This window comes from Lissotriton vulgaris, chromosome 3_1, assembly GCF_964263255.1.
Source record: "Lissotriton vulgaris chromosome 3_1, aLisVul1.2, whole genome shotgun sequence".
Lineage (NCBI taxonomy): Eukaryota > Metazoa > Chordata > Amphibia > Caudata > Salamandridae > Lissotriton > Lissotriton vulgaris.
Window position 1 is genome coordinate 1,222,229,095 of NC_141689.1, and position 13,433 is coordinate 1,222,242,527.

General features: G+C 45.2%; 1 protein-coding gene across 3 annotated transcripts in view; it reads left to right on the forward strand.

Moving 5' to 3' along the window:
* LOC147727677 (glyoxylate reductase/hydroxypyruvate reductase-like) overlaps positions 1-13,433 on the forward strand; it is a 311,029-nt gene that overhangs the window by 49,943 nt on the left and 247,653 nt on the right. The window lies entirely within an intron of this gene.

Sequence of the window (13,433 nt, forward strand, 5' to 3'; positions counted from 1 at the left end):
CTCGGCCCGCCCCTCTCAACAGCACCGGCTAACAGCCGGCAAATGCAAAATAAAACAATGTAAGAACATCGTTTTATATTACATTTGCTGGCTCTGAGCCTGGCAGTGGGCAACGCTCTTCCGCCATTTTGGAGGAGCTGCCACTGTAAAACATGGTTCTGAACAGAAGCTTCTAGTTCAGTGGGTGCCTACAGATGGACACAAAGGCTTTAAGTAGGCGTGCGTCCGAGGCTAATCTGCTATTTATTGCACCTGATAAAATCTAAACCTCCCACTCCCCAGGCTAGCATTAATTGGGTGTGATGCATTGCATATATTACAATATTTCCCCTAATAGCAAGGAAAAGCAGCATATTTTGGTTCTTTTCGCTCCAAAATCATTCTCTCATGGTACTAACCAGCTTTTTTCACCCTTTAACTTATGGAAGGTAATTTATGGTGGGTCCGAACTAAATCTAGAAACCTGTTGGTGTACTGCAAATATATTAGCTGAGGAGAACAGAACAATTTATGTTCAAAGCACATTCTTTGCATAACAGAAGATAAGTAGCAGTGGGACTTGGTGGCATATTTTCTAGAAGAGGTCTATTTAAGTAAGATGGCAAACCCCTATACCCTCTAAGAACAGTGTTTACCACCCTAGGTTGGTAGTAGTGCACCAAACTCTGGAACCAAACATAGGCGTTGGCCTTGCACAGCAGAAGATAAGCAAATGTCAGGCCCTCATATCAACATAACCTACTGAAGAGTATCCTTGGGTTTGTGCAGAAGTGAGTGAGCACAGTGCCTGTCTTCTGCCAAACCCTGGATCTAGTCCCGGTGCTAACACAGCACACAGTGCAGGGGTTGGTCACAGTTCCTGGTTTTCTTCAACGTCCTGCACCCAGCCTAATTTGGTCATTGCTTTCAGCTCTTTTCAGCAGGAGAATTGGCTAAAGGGAATGGATTCAACCAGGTCTTGCACCTTGTACCTATGTGGACACAGCCCAACATGCACAGTGTGCTAATGTACACCCCACATACTCTAACCCTTGGCAAGAACCTGTGCCTATACCCCATGTGAGCACTGTCCATTGCAAATGTCCTTCATCCATATGCACAAGGTGTGTGCTGCTGGGGCTTCTTCCAGTGTAGACATACCCCATGCTTTATATCCTTAGGCTTTGCACAGCAGAGGTGATAGCACCCATGAAGTGATAGCCCATAGCACACCTCATTTAGCCATGCTCAGTGAGGGCTGGCATTTGGCCAGGACCTATGCATAGTCCACATATAGACACCGGTCACTGCACAAAGACGAAGGCTGTGCACAGCAGGGTTTAGCTGCAGCCAGGCCCAGTGCCCAGTCCCACTAATGTAGATAAGCAAACTGCTCAGGGTCAAAGGCTGTGTGCCGCAGAGTCCGTAAGAGTTGGCTGAAAGATCTGGGCTTTAGCCAGGCCCTGCATCTAACTCACTTGTGATTGGATGTGCACAGCAGGGGCTGTCTGTAGAGCCTGCACCCAGCACTCATTCGATTATGGGCCTGGGACCAGGACCCAGCATTAGGTGGACATTACCAAATTGCACATTTCTGAAAGGTGTGAAGAGTGCGGGTGGGATCGGGAGGAACATGGCGCCCGCCTGTTGAACGGCTGCTGCTCGGCTCCCCTCAAGAGATGTTTTGTTATAGCTCGTTATGATGTTCCTGCTAGCTTTTAAGTTGGAAATCGTGGTAAAATCCCCCCTATATACCTCTATAACCCCCTATTACCTGTTATGATGCCGGAGTACGCTTCGCTTGGTTCTGGATCCCCGCGCGGTGAGGAGAGCGACCCGGGCGGTGAAGGGGACTGGTGCTCGCGGTGGGCAGAAGCGGCTCGAGCGTGAAGGAGACGCGACTCTGCTCTATTCCTGTTCTGGGTCGTGGGAGGCAGCGAAGGAGGTGGCGAGGGTTTGCTTTCGAATACGGCAGATGCAGTGGAGAGAGGAGTGAGCTCTTGTTCAGTTTTTGAATCTGATGCCAGCACCAAGGTAGGGAGTCGGCAGTCCATTAGAGGCTACTTTGTGGTTAGGACCTGTAGGAGAGTGTGGTCCCTGGAGAGATTTACTGTGCCTGAGTTAAAGTGGGAGAGAGTCCTTGAGGCTTCGGACAGATGGATGGATGCAGAAGGAAGGTTCAGTATTGGTAGCTTTTCTGGACTGGACAGTCTTGGAAGCACAGAAGTGGAGCCGCCAAAGGAAGTCCAGACCCTTAAAGTTAACAGGTACGGCCTCCGTGCTAGGTCAGTTTTTGACACTCTAAACGTGAAACCAGTCTACCTCCCACATGTCTCCCCCCCCTATCTCTGAAGTAAGGGTTAGCGCCAGATGGGGCAAAGCTAAAGGGTGCAACTCCGACTAAGGTGTTGGGGCTAAAACCAAAAAGGGTGACATTGCTGGTAGAAGGAAAGGAAAGGGTAAGAAGGGATCACCTCCTAAAATAAAAGTTACCCCTTCGCTTAAAACTTTTTATAAAGTCATGTCTACCAGTACCGCCTCAACAACCCTCACCCAATTAAACCATGGAGATGTAGTTGAAGAAAATGTAAGTCAGGGGACTCCTATCATTGTCAATACTGTTAATATCATAAGTCCAGTAAATGAAGAGGCGAGGGTACCAATAATGGAGTAGCAGAAATAACAAGAAAACCCGATGTAGCTTTGTACACTCTGGTGGATACTCCTTTGGCAATGAAGGACAAAATAATCTGTAGATTTACAGTCTCAGAAAATAATCAAGCCAAGATGACTAGAAGATTCCTAACCTCAGAGGCAAACCAGGCAGCAATTCAAGCCTCCTGCGAAATACTAACAAAAAGATTAGACAAAGTCACATTAAGAACTGAGGCCATGAAGAAAGAAATCCCGATGATGAAGGACTCCATGAGAATGACCGAAGCGGAGGTAGCCAAATTGCCTGCTCAGAATAGAGAATTGAAAGAGGACATTGAACGCTTAGAAAATCATATTCAGCGGAACAACTTAAGGCTTTTAAACGTTCCTGAAGCTTTGGAGGGGTCTGATCTTAAGGGGTTTGTGATTTCAATGCTAAAGGGAACGGTCCTGAAAGGAGCGCAAGAAGTGGACCTATTTTTTAACCATCCATCACTCACTAGTTTATTTTCTTTGCACAACACTGCCTGAACTCACCAACCCGCTCCGCAGTAAATCTGGCATTGTAGCACACCAAAGAGACACTCGGTCTCTTTGGTGGGGCCCGATGATGAAGCATGTCATCACTAGGTGGTGAGTGAGGGCTTTCTTTAACGTCCTAAGTGAAGCCGTTTACTTGCTCCTTACTGTGGTCGAATACAACCATTGGACACTCTTTTCTTGTTTATTAAAGAAATAGACCGTCTTTTCAGTAGATGGAGAAATCTCCCTTTAACCATTTACCGGAAAATCAATTTGGTAAAGATGGTCCTTCTCCCTAAGCTTTCCTATCTATTTTCCACTATACCTCTAACCTTCTCGAAAAAGAGCATTAGTAAGGTACAGAGCAAGATTGGGAGCTTTGTGTGGGGGGAGAAGGGGGTCAGACTGACTTGGAAAAAACTCAGATGGAGACTAATCAAAGGAGGGATGGCTCTCCCTGACATCCGCCTGTATGCAGTAGCATTCCAGTTTAAGAGCATCCGGATGCTACTTGTAAAACCCGACAAGTCAGCTTGGGGTAGACTGCTGGGAGAGATGGTGAGAGCTGAAGGAGGAGGAGGAGGCGGGGCTATTCTGTACAAGTTTGGGTCCCCCAGATTCTTTAAGCAGGTACGTCTGAAGGTTTTGAGGGCAGCTCTGGAGTTGTGGCACAGGGCAAGACTCAGTTGGGGGATAGGCTATTATTCGGACCTGGCACCAGTCTGGGAATCGCCCGGAACCCGGAGTGCTTGAGAGACAGTCTAGCGTGGACAATAAAGAGGACAGGAATTAACACCTGGATGGAACTGGTGGACACCGAAGGAGTACATCCTTGGGAATATCTGAGAGTTAAAATAGGCACAGGATTATCTAGATTCAAATATTTACAGCTAGTGTCCTGGTATGATGCAGAGAGGGAGGAGGTAAGGGTAAATGGAGAGATTGAGAGGTTGTGTCAATCTGCTCTTCCAATTAAAAAGGAAATCTCAATATGGTTTTATCATCTACTAGAAGCGGAAGATCTTGCAATTCCTTCCCCAGAGGCGGTATGGAACCGAACCCCCATAGAATCCTCAGTAGAATCCATTTTTGAGCCATCATTAAAGACACTATATAAGTTAATAAAACCTGCCTGTATGAAAAGAATCATTTTTTTGTCATTAATAGTCTCTAATATTCCCCTGCCAAGATAGCAAAGTTCGCTCCAGTACCTCCATCCAAATGTCCAAGATGTCACACACTTCTAGCTAATGACCTCCACGTCTTTTTTGAGTGCTCAGAATTGGAATCCTTTTGGAAAGAGGTGGGTTACTCACTTCGGGACATTTTTAAAACCAGGGTTGATGTTAATCTCTTCTTAGTCTTATTCGGAGATGATGTTTTCTTCTGTCAGACTGCCTCACAGCGAGACAGAGGTCTCTTATTATATATGATTCTGTTGGCGCGGAGAGAGATCTGTAAGAAATGGAAAGATCCCCTCCCACCAAAAAGAGAGGACTGGCTCAAAGCCTCGTTTGCTATGGCCCGGCTAGAATATGAAGGTGTAGAGGATAAGTCATTAAACATCTGGCATCCTCGTATGAGTTGGGGGCGAAGCCTTAGATTGATCTGGCTGGTCCTATGATTACACCAAGTCCCGTACAAAAGGGGATTGGTCGTGTGACCCAAGCGGGTGTGGTAAGCCGAGAGGTCCTCAGTTAGCGAAAACGGCTTCACAAGATCCACAGAGGCTTAAAAGGGGAGATGAGGACCAAAAAAAGAAAAAAGAAGAGTGCGGGTGGGCCGCAGAGTCTAGCCTTTGGCCAAACTCTGTTCCAGTTCTTGTCCGAACATTACCCACTGTGCTGCAGGGATTGACTGAACGGCCTGACCTTCAGCAACTTCCTGTAACCAGAATTGTAAGGTCCTAGCCCACCATGCACTACCATGAATACTTTACTGTGGAAACTGGCCATACAGCCCAGCCTGTAACCATACCCTGTGCTCACCTTCAGATTGGACACAGTCAACTGTGCACAACTTTAGGCCATGCACAGGCAGACTGGTGAGTCTGCAGTGTCGTCCATCGCAGGCTAGCACTGTATTTAGTTTTTATTAAATTTTCTGCATCTGTTTTTAATTACATGGGCTATTGTCCTTTAAATTGCATCTTGGAGGTAGCATTGGATTAGCGACGGTTAGATCCCGTTTTTACTCTTCTATTGGTTCCATTGTTTTCCTCTGGTATCCAACTTTGTTTGTCACTGCGTTCCACAGCGGGAAGCGTACTATTTGTTTGACACTTCTTCTTGCTGTTTGTGCCGACCTCAGAAATTTAAAAATGGTGATGCGTGGACGCGCAGTAAGCCCCACTGGGGTATAGAAGATGTGCCTAAGGCAAGCCTGTCTGCACCCATTCGCGCATGGACGGCTAGGGATGCTGCCAGTTTGAGTACAGCTAAACACCTGCTTAGCCATACAAGGCTGACCCTTATGAATCTGCAACAGATGGTGAGGTGTGGAGGAGGGGAAGTGGTAGGCGCTGTGAAGATGGGACATTGGTATTGCTCTTTGTGCAATTGGACTGCTGGGAGGTGTAAGGTTGAGGTGATGGTGGCCATGGAGGAGGCACCCCCTAGAAACGGTGAAGAAGAGCATATTGGGGAGTAAAAAAGCCAGAAGAGGCCAAATGTGCATTAATTTACACCTGTTCCCTTATAAAATACAGTCTAGAAATTAGCAAGTTGACTGGGACAAAGCAGTTAGACTGCCTGGTTTTTACAGAGACATGGGCCAAGGAAGGCTCAGGCCCAGATTTTGCAGTCCCTACAACACCAGGTTTTGCATTGGTGAAACTGGATTGGAGTGTTCGGAGGGGTGGAGGTTTGGCCATTGTTTTTAGGAAACAGCTGAGCTGCACACTAGAGCACGTCATCACTGGTGGTGACGGTTGGGAGGTGGTACACTTCAAAATTAAAAATAAACATTCTGTAATTTTGACGGGCCTCCTGATCTCGTCTGCCAAGTCCCAAAAAGCTGTTCATTATGAACTGGCATCAAGTACTTGACTCCTCTTTTTCCTGTGGTATTCTCACAGTACAGGGGGAGTTCAATTTCCATTTAGAAGAGAGTGACCATGCTACTAGGTCTACTTGGCCTCATGCAGTTTCGGCCTTAGCCAGCGAGTCAATGCCCTGACTCACAAAGCAGGACATACATTGGATGGGATCTTTTCCAAACAAGAGACTCTGACTGTTGGCGATTGAGTGCAGTTAAGTTTGTCGGACCACAGTCTGGTAAAGTTTCGAGCACACAGGGGAGATGGGGACTTGTGGTGGAAAGTACGTTGGGCACCACTAAGAGTGTAAGAAATTGGAGGAAACTCATGGCCTGTTAAAATTCAAAGAGAACGTTTTTAAGGGTCCAGACTCATTGGCAAAGAATTCCAATAATTGGGTGAGGTCAGCCATTGAGTAGATTGCCTCTCTGGCCAAAGCCTGCCCTAAGGGTAGGAAGAAACCCTCTGCCCCGTGGTTTTCTGAGGAGTTCTAGGAGCTTTCAAAGGCAGTGTAGGAGAGAGGAACGCAGTTGGAAATTGGCTCCTAAATTAGGAGAAAACTAAACATAGGGAGCTCATTCTCAAATAAAAACAGGCTATCAAGAAAGTGAAAGCTGTGTATTTCTGCTAGAGGATTAGGTCGGCTAATAACATCCCTATGAAACCTTTTGGCATTGTGCGTGCCCTCTTGGCACCTTCCGCACATCAGGCGGTGGAGAACTCACAGGCTTTCTGGAATAAAGTTGCAGAGTTCTTCAAAGATACGATCTTGAAGATCTTTACAGATTTCGCTGTGCCTATGGATAATCCTGGTAATTTGTCTATGGATATTCCAGGTAATTACAAGTGGGTGAGTAGAGTGCTATAGCTCTCTTTGAGGAAGGTGTGACCCCCGAACTACATAACCCCAGATGTTTAACCAGGTTCTCCCTGCTGCCTGCTTTTAAAATCAAGACTCTGTTAGGGGGTGCTACTTCAGGATCACCGGACAATCCTAGTCCGCCCAGGTCCTGCAGCTTGTCCCTGGCCTGATTGCAGAGGCCCTGGAGAAAGTCTCTTCTCAGGTTCTGGAGTCCAGAGACTGCCCACAGGGTTGGAAGGAGGCAGTTGTTATCCTTCTGAAGGAAAAAACAGAGGGAGACTCTATTGATTTAAAAAACATGTGCACTATTCCGCCGCTGCCTGCTCCATCTAAAATCTTAGAGAAGCATATACACCAGGAACTAGCCTAGTTGCTCCTGGATCAAGCACTCCTGGACACCTCTTAAAACTGGAGAAGGAGGAATCACAGCACCAAGTCCACGCTTATAGCGACTGCTGATTAATTTGCAGGCAAGTCGACCAGGGTGGTGTGGCTATCTTGGTGCTGTTGGACCTGTTCACAGCCTTTGACACCATATCTCCATCTCTGTTGGTGCAAAGGGTGCTTCAGGTGTGGCGCTTTGCTGAAGTCCTTCCAGTTGGACAGGATGCTCACAGTTAGCTATGGGGACTTCAGAGCAACTCCTTTCCAGCTCCCCTGTTCTGTCCCACAAGGGTCCTCCTTAAGCTCGACCCTGTTTAATCTATATGTTGCCCCCTTATAGAAGTTGTCATGCTCTTTTGGCTTTCTGGTATCATCTTATGTGGATGACACTCAGATCATCATTCATATCGCCGATGACTGGAAAGAGATGGCTAACAAATTCAGTGCTTGCGAGATGGAGATCAGCAGGTTGATGAGGGAGAAATGGCTCAAAATGAATGGAGGGAAAACCGAGACCTTGGTCTTCGAAAGGGAAAGTTCCATTTGGAATAGACGCTGGTGGGCAGAAATGTGTGGTACCAAACCTACCCTGGTGGCTGCAGCCACAAACCTGGGTGTGACTTTTGATAACACTTTGACTTTTGACACCCAGGTGAATAGAATTGTGAGCTCCTGCTTCTGGATTATCAAGATCTTGAAGAAAATTCAGCAATTTCTCCTGAAAGAGCTTAGGGTGTCAGTGAGCATTGCGCTTATCAACACTCACTTTTAAATGCTAACCAGTTCTCCCTAAACAAGCTTTAAACCATCCAAAATGCGTCCACTTGCTTGGTCCTGGGGTACCTAAACATTGTCCAGTCAGAGAGGAATTGAGGTCCCTACACTTGCTGCCAGTTCAGAAGCTGGTGGTTTTTAAAGCCCTCTGCTTGGTCTACAAGACTCTCCACCTGCAGGGGCCATCCTACCTCAGGACAACCTTTAATGGGTATGCCCCCATGAGGTCCCTGAGATCTGCGGGTTGATGGAAGGTGGTTGTTCGTAGGTGCAGGAAAGCGAGGTGGGGAGAACAGGGTTTCAGAGAGACAGCCGCCAGGCTGTGGAATTCCATCCTGGAAAACATCAGGAGTTTAAATACGTACCTGATATTCTGTAGGAAGGTAAAAAATTGGTCGTTCTCAAACTAGCCCTCCATCTGAGTCGATAGATAGTTTTGGTTCTCTCTGCTCTTGGTCTTCACCCGTCACTCAATTTCATTCAATTTAGTGCTTAGATGCCTTCTGGTTTTCCGCGCTTTAGAAATACTACAATTGCAATTACAAGTATGATCGTAGAGGCAGGTCTTTAGCCCTGCACCCCTGTGACAGCATCTCATGGAAAACAGCCTTCAGTCATGCACAGTTGTACTGGGGATTTTTATTTTTCTTCTTATTTGAGGTCTGCCGAGGTAGATCCGCAAATCAAAAAGGGCGCTAAGGGAAAGAACGTGGAAATGTTCCAGAAACGCCAGATTTCAACTCATCCAATTCTATGTGTTCCCTCGGGCGTACCCCACTCCTTCCAAACTTAATGAGTTCTTTGACTCCCATGCTGCCTGTCCACGATGCAGACTGGAGGATGCAGGGTACATACACATGTTCTGGGATTGCCCTATACTCCGGGGATATTGGGGAGGGATAATGGCCAAACTGATTGAGGTAACAGAGAGGGACCTACAAAGTACCCCAGCTGTGTGTCTGCTGCACTGGTTCCCCCACACTGCTCGCAACAAAACTACCAGCAGATTTTTGGATTTGGGGCTGGTCCTAGCCAAACGCGAAATCACCAGTCATTGGAAAGCGGCCGCGGGCCCTAATGCGGGCGTTGGTTCAGAGAATTTATTAAGTGGGCGGACTTCGAGGGGACGCTCCAACTCCAACTAGCTTGAAGAACTGATAATGACAAGCTGTGGGATACAGCCAGAGCCTGGATAGCACTGACAGACCTACTTAGGGACCCGACTGACGAAGAGGACGGACCCCCCTGACCTTCCCTGCCATTTAGATTGGGCAGGACCTAGGGTACCGACTGGGTGATGACCAAGGGATCCTCTGATTGGGCGCATTCTCCCGAGTGATGATTAGACCACTGACGCAGGGCTCAATTGGAGTGGGCGGAATACATTGAGAGCGGTACACATAGTGAAGGAGTAGCGGCATGTCTGAGGGGAGGGGGGAGGATAGGGGGGAGAGGTGGAGGAGGGTCGGGGGTAAACAGGTGGGGGGGATTGAGAGTTGGATGTTCCATTGCCTGAATTATTGAAGGGAGAGGGGACTATATCTAGCATGCTTGAATATTCAACAGCTGGAGTTCCCGGGAAAGATGCTGCTAGGCGGCGAAGATATGACACCTGACACTAATACGGCTGGGCACTACACGCTGAGATTACAGGGAGTGCAATTGACTCGCAGAAGGATGAAGTAATATTCTATTGTATCTGCAACTATAATGCGGACATAATGGACACAGCATGCCTTCAATGACAACTTGAAAAGATGTATGTTCTTAACATGTAAAACCCCAATAAAATCTGGTTTAAAAAAAATCAAAAAGGGCGCTAAGGATTCTCAGATATGTCTTATTCCTTAAGATCCATAATACAAGCGTGAATCAACCGACCAAATACATACAAAATTACAGTTTGGAGATCTGTGGCTGGAGCAGTGAATCGTATAGCAAAACAAGCATTTGCAATGCAATAGGTCTCTCATTTATGCAAGTTTAAGCTATTTGCATTGTAAATGACGATCCGTTTTATTTATGTTTTAAAAACTAAAACATAAATAAAAGGCATTGTCATTTACAATGCTTATAGCTCAAACATTCGTAAATGCGAGACCTATTGAATTGCAAATGCTAGGCATCATAAGCAATGGCATTGAGGGAGGGCGGGCGGATGGTGGGGAGAAGGCACGGACAACAGGAGGGTAAAGAATGCACGATAATGGGAGGGGGTAAAGAAGGCAACAAAGCACATTGTCTCTGCAGTAAGAGAATAAAGAAAATAGTGCTCACAGTCTAAATGACATGTACAGTGTAACAACCGAAGTAAATGGGCCAGTCGCCATGGGAGGTGACAAATGAAGAGGAGGTGGTACTAAGGAGGGACTAACAAGCCCATTTACGAATCAGAAGCCAGCATTTAGGACAGACAATGACACATGCCAATGGCAAATATGGGTCAGAGAGTGGGCTTCTTTTCCCTACTTCACTGCAACAAGTCTAGGCTCGATCTAAACAGGGTGCTTTTTTAACTTCCTCTATCATGGAGGGCTCCCTCTGGTCCCATTTACCTCCCACATTGGTTTTTGTATTGCGCCATCTTCATGATTCCTGTATCCATCAGTGCAGTCACAGCAGATATTTTCAGTCGAGGCCAGCCAACCAAAGTGGGAGGGGCCCACTTATCCTTCCAGATACACAGATCTCACTTTCCGCCAAGGGAGAAAATGTTACCTTGCCAATGAGATTTGTTCATTTTTCTTATTTTATTGATAGATTCTGCAAATCCAAGGCTATCAGTCTAGCGTTCAAGATAGCTATGCATTTTTAGCGCATTTGACTTGTAGGTTTTTTTTGCTTTTGTACATTTGTTCCATGGAAATGTCATGGTGTTTATCATTATCATTTAGTTATGCAACTATAACGACAGAGTCACTGTCTCCAATTCAGTAATGTATATGAAATAAGGGTGCATAAGACTGTATGTTACGCCTTATTAGGGTAGTAAAGGGGTTAAAATCAATGGGACCAACTAATAACATTTAAGTCAATGGATATGAACGCAACACTATGGAAAATTGTGAAAATATCAAAACATTTTCTAAATGTTGGTATGCCTCTTTTTATTTTTTATGAAGTGAAATGGCATGCTCTCTCGCAAGTGTATATAGATCTGCCGCTAGCGTGTACCAACGTATGGTCTCTGACAATTTTAAGGGTATAGATAAGGCAGTTTTCTTCCAAGACAATATCCTTCTCTTTGGTAGCTCTGTGTGTGAACACAATCAGATTCTCAAATCAGTATTGCATAGGATTGCTGATGTTGGTCTCACGTTACGCAAAGAAAAATATTCTTTCTTAGTGGAACAAATAGAGTATTTGGGACACCAGATCTCGGCTCAAGGCATAAAACCAAAAAACTATTTGGGAAACGCTATTGAGATAGCTCCTGCACCCACTGATAAAGACCAGCTGAGATCCTTCATGTGCCTCATCGAATATTATTCCAATTTTGTTCAATCCTTTTCTGACAAAACTCTTTGCTTACGAAAATTGCTAAAAAAGGTGCAAAGTTTGCTTGGAGCGATCAACACTCTACATGTTTCAATTATATCAAAACTGAGATTTCCAAAGCTGGTATACTGGCACCTTTTGACATAAAACTTAAGTCAGTTCTGATGTTTGATGCCGCCACCGGTTTGGGTGTTGTACTCTTGCAAAAACATGCCAGTATAGAAAACAACGTTGCATTTGCCTCTAGAACACCCACCATTTCTGAGCAAAACTATTCTGTGATAGAACGAGAGACACTCGATGTAGCCTGGGGTGCAGATTACTTTTGTACCTATCTCTGGGGTACAAAGTTTATTTTGAAGACAGATCATAAGCCTTTGGTTAGAATTTTGTCCCCAGGAGGTGCAGGAGAGGGTTCAGCAAGGTTAGCGAGGGTGGCAGCCAGGCTCCAGAAATATCAGTATGAAATCTCACACATCCAAAGGTGAAGAAATCAACAAACTGATTGCCTTTCTAGGTTGTCCCTCAATTGGGAAACGGTTGATGGTCCACCTATCATAGCATTTAGTGATGAAGGTTCGGTTGCCTCAGTCCACGATGTGGCCATGGTTGGGGAAGAAATGTTTACTCACGCTCTATGCGTGAAAGTTGTTTGCCAGTGATGGTACATCCTTATGTCAATATTTTAGAAGAATTATCTGTGTGTGGGTCAAATATGCTGATGCGAGAAGACAGGTTTGTTCCACCTTTTGGTTTAAGTTCCAAGTTATTAACACTCTCTCACGAAGGACATCTAGGCCAGACCTTGACCCAATGACATCTCAAGCAAAAGTTTTAGTGGCCTGGCATAGATGAACACGTGATATCATGGGTAGAGAATAGTATGGCCTACAAAGAAGGTGAGAAAAGGCTCAAAGTCAGCTCCAAAACAGCCATGGGTCATGTTAGCGATCCAGGAAAAGCATGGCATAGCATTTGTTTAGATTTTATTGACCCGATGGATGAACTTCCTTCTTGCAACAGGTTCGCCATTGTAGCCTTTGATGTGTTTTCTAAGTAGTTAAGTGTAAAGTTTGTTAAGGATAGCACCACTGAAAGTGCAAATGTGTTCCTAAACTTTCTGTTTCACGAAGAAGGGTTACCTTCTATCATCATCACCAACAATGGCACACGGCTAACTTCCCGTGACACAAGTCAAAAAGTAAATTCCCTTTGGGCAAGTGAACATCAATACAAAGGTACTTACAGACAATAGACTCACTAATACATAAGCGTAACAAGGAAGCAATGAAAAAACGGAAAATTCAAACACGTGAAAACACTATAGTAGAATCAAAACATTAGTACAATTTATTAACATACATTATCTTGATTAAAAATTGGGAAACAAACAGAGGACGGAACAATAATAAATAAAAACATTCCAATAAAAAAGGAGCTACAGGAAAAAGGACTAAATTCAAATAGCACAATTATTTCGAATTTTCCTTAATTTCTTAGTCCACATTCACTCCTTGAGCATCGACGCGTTTCGGCGGTATGGACAAAGTATGACCGCCTTCATCAGGGTATATGTATACCTGTTTCCCAATATTTCTGTAAATTTAAATAAGATTGGTCTAAGTTATAATTAATGGACACAACAAATCATATTTAAAAATACAATTTAAAAAACAAAATGAAATGTCCTACTCTGTCTTTGAACACACATTATAACATTGC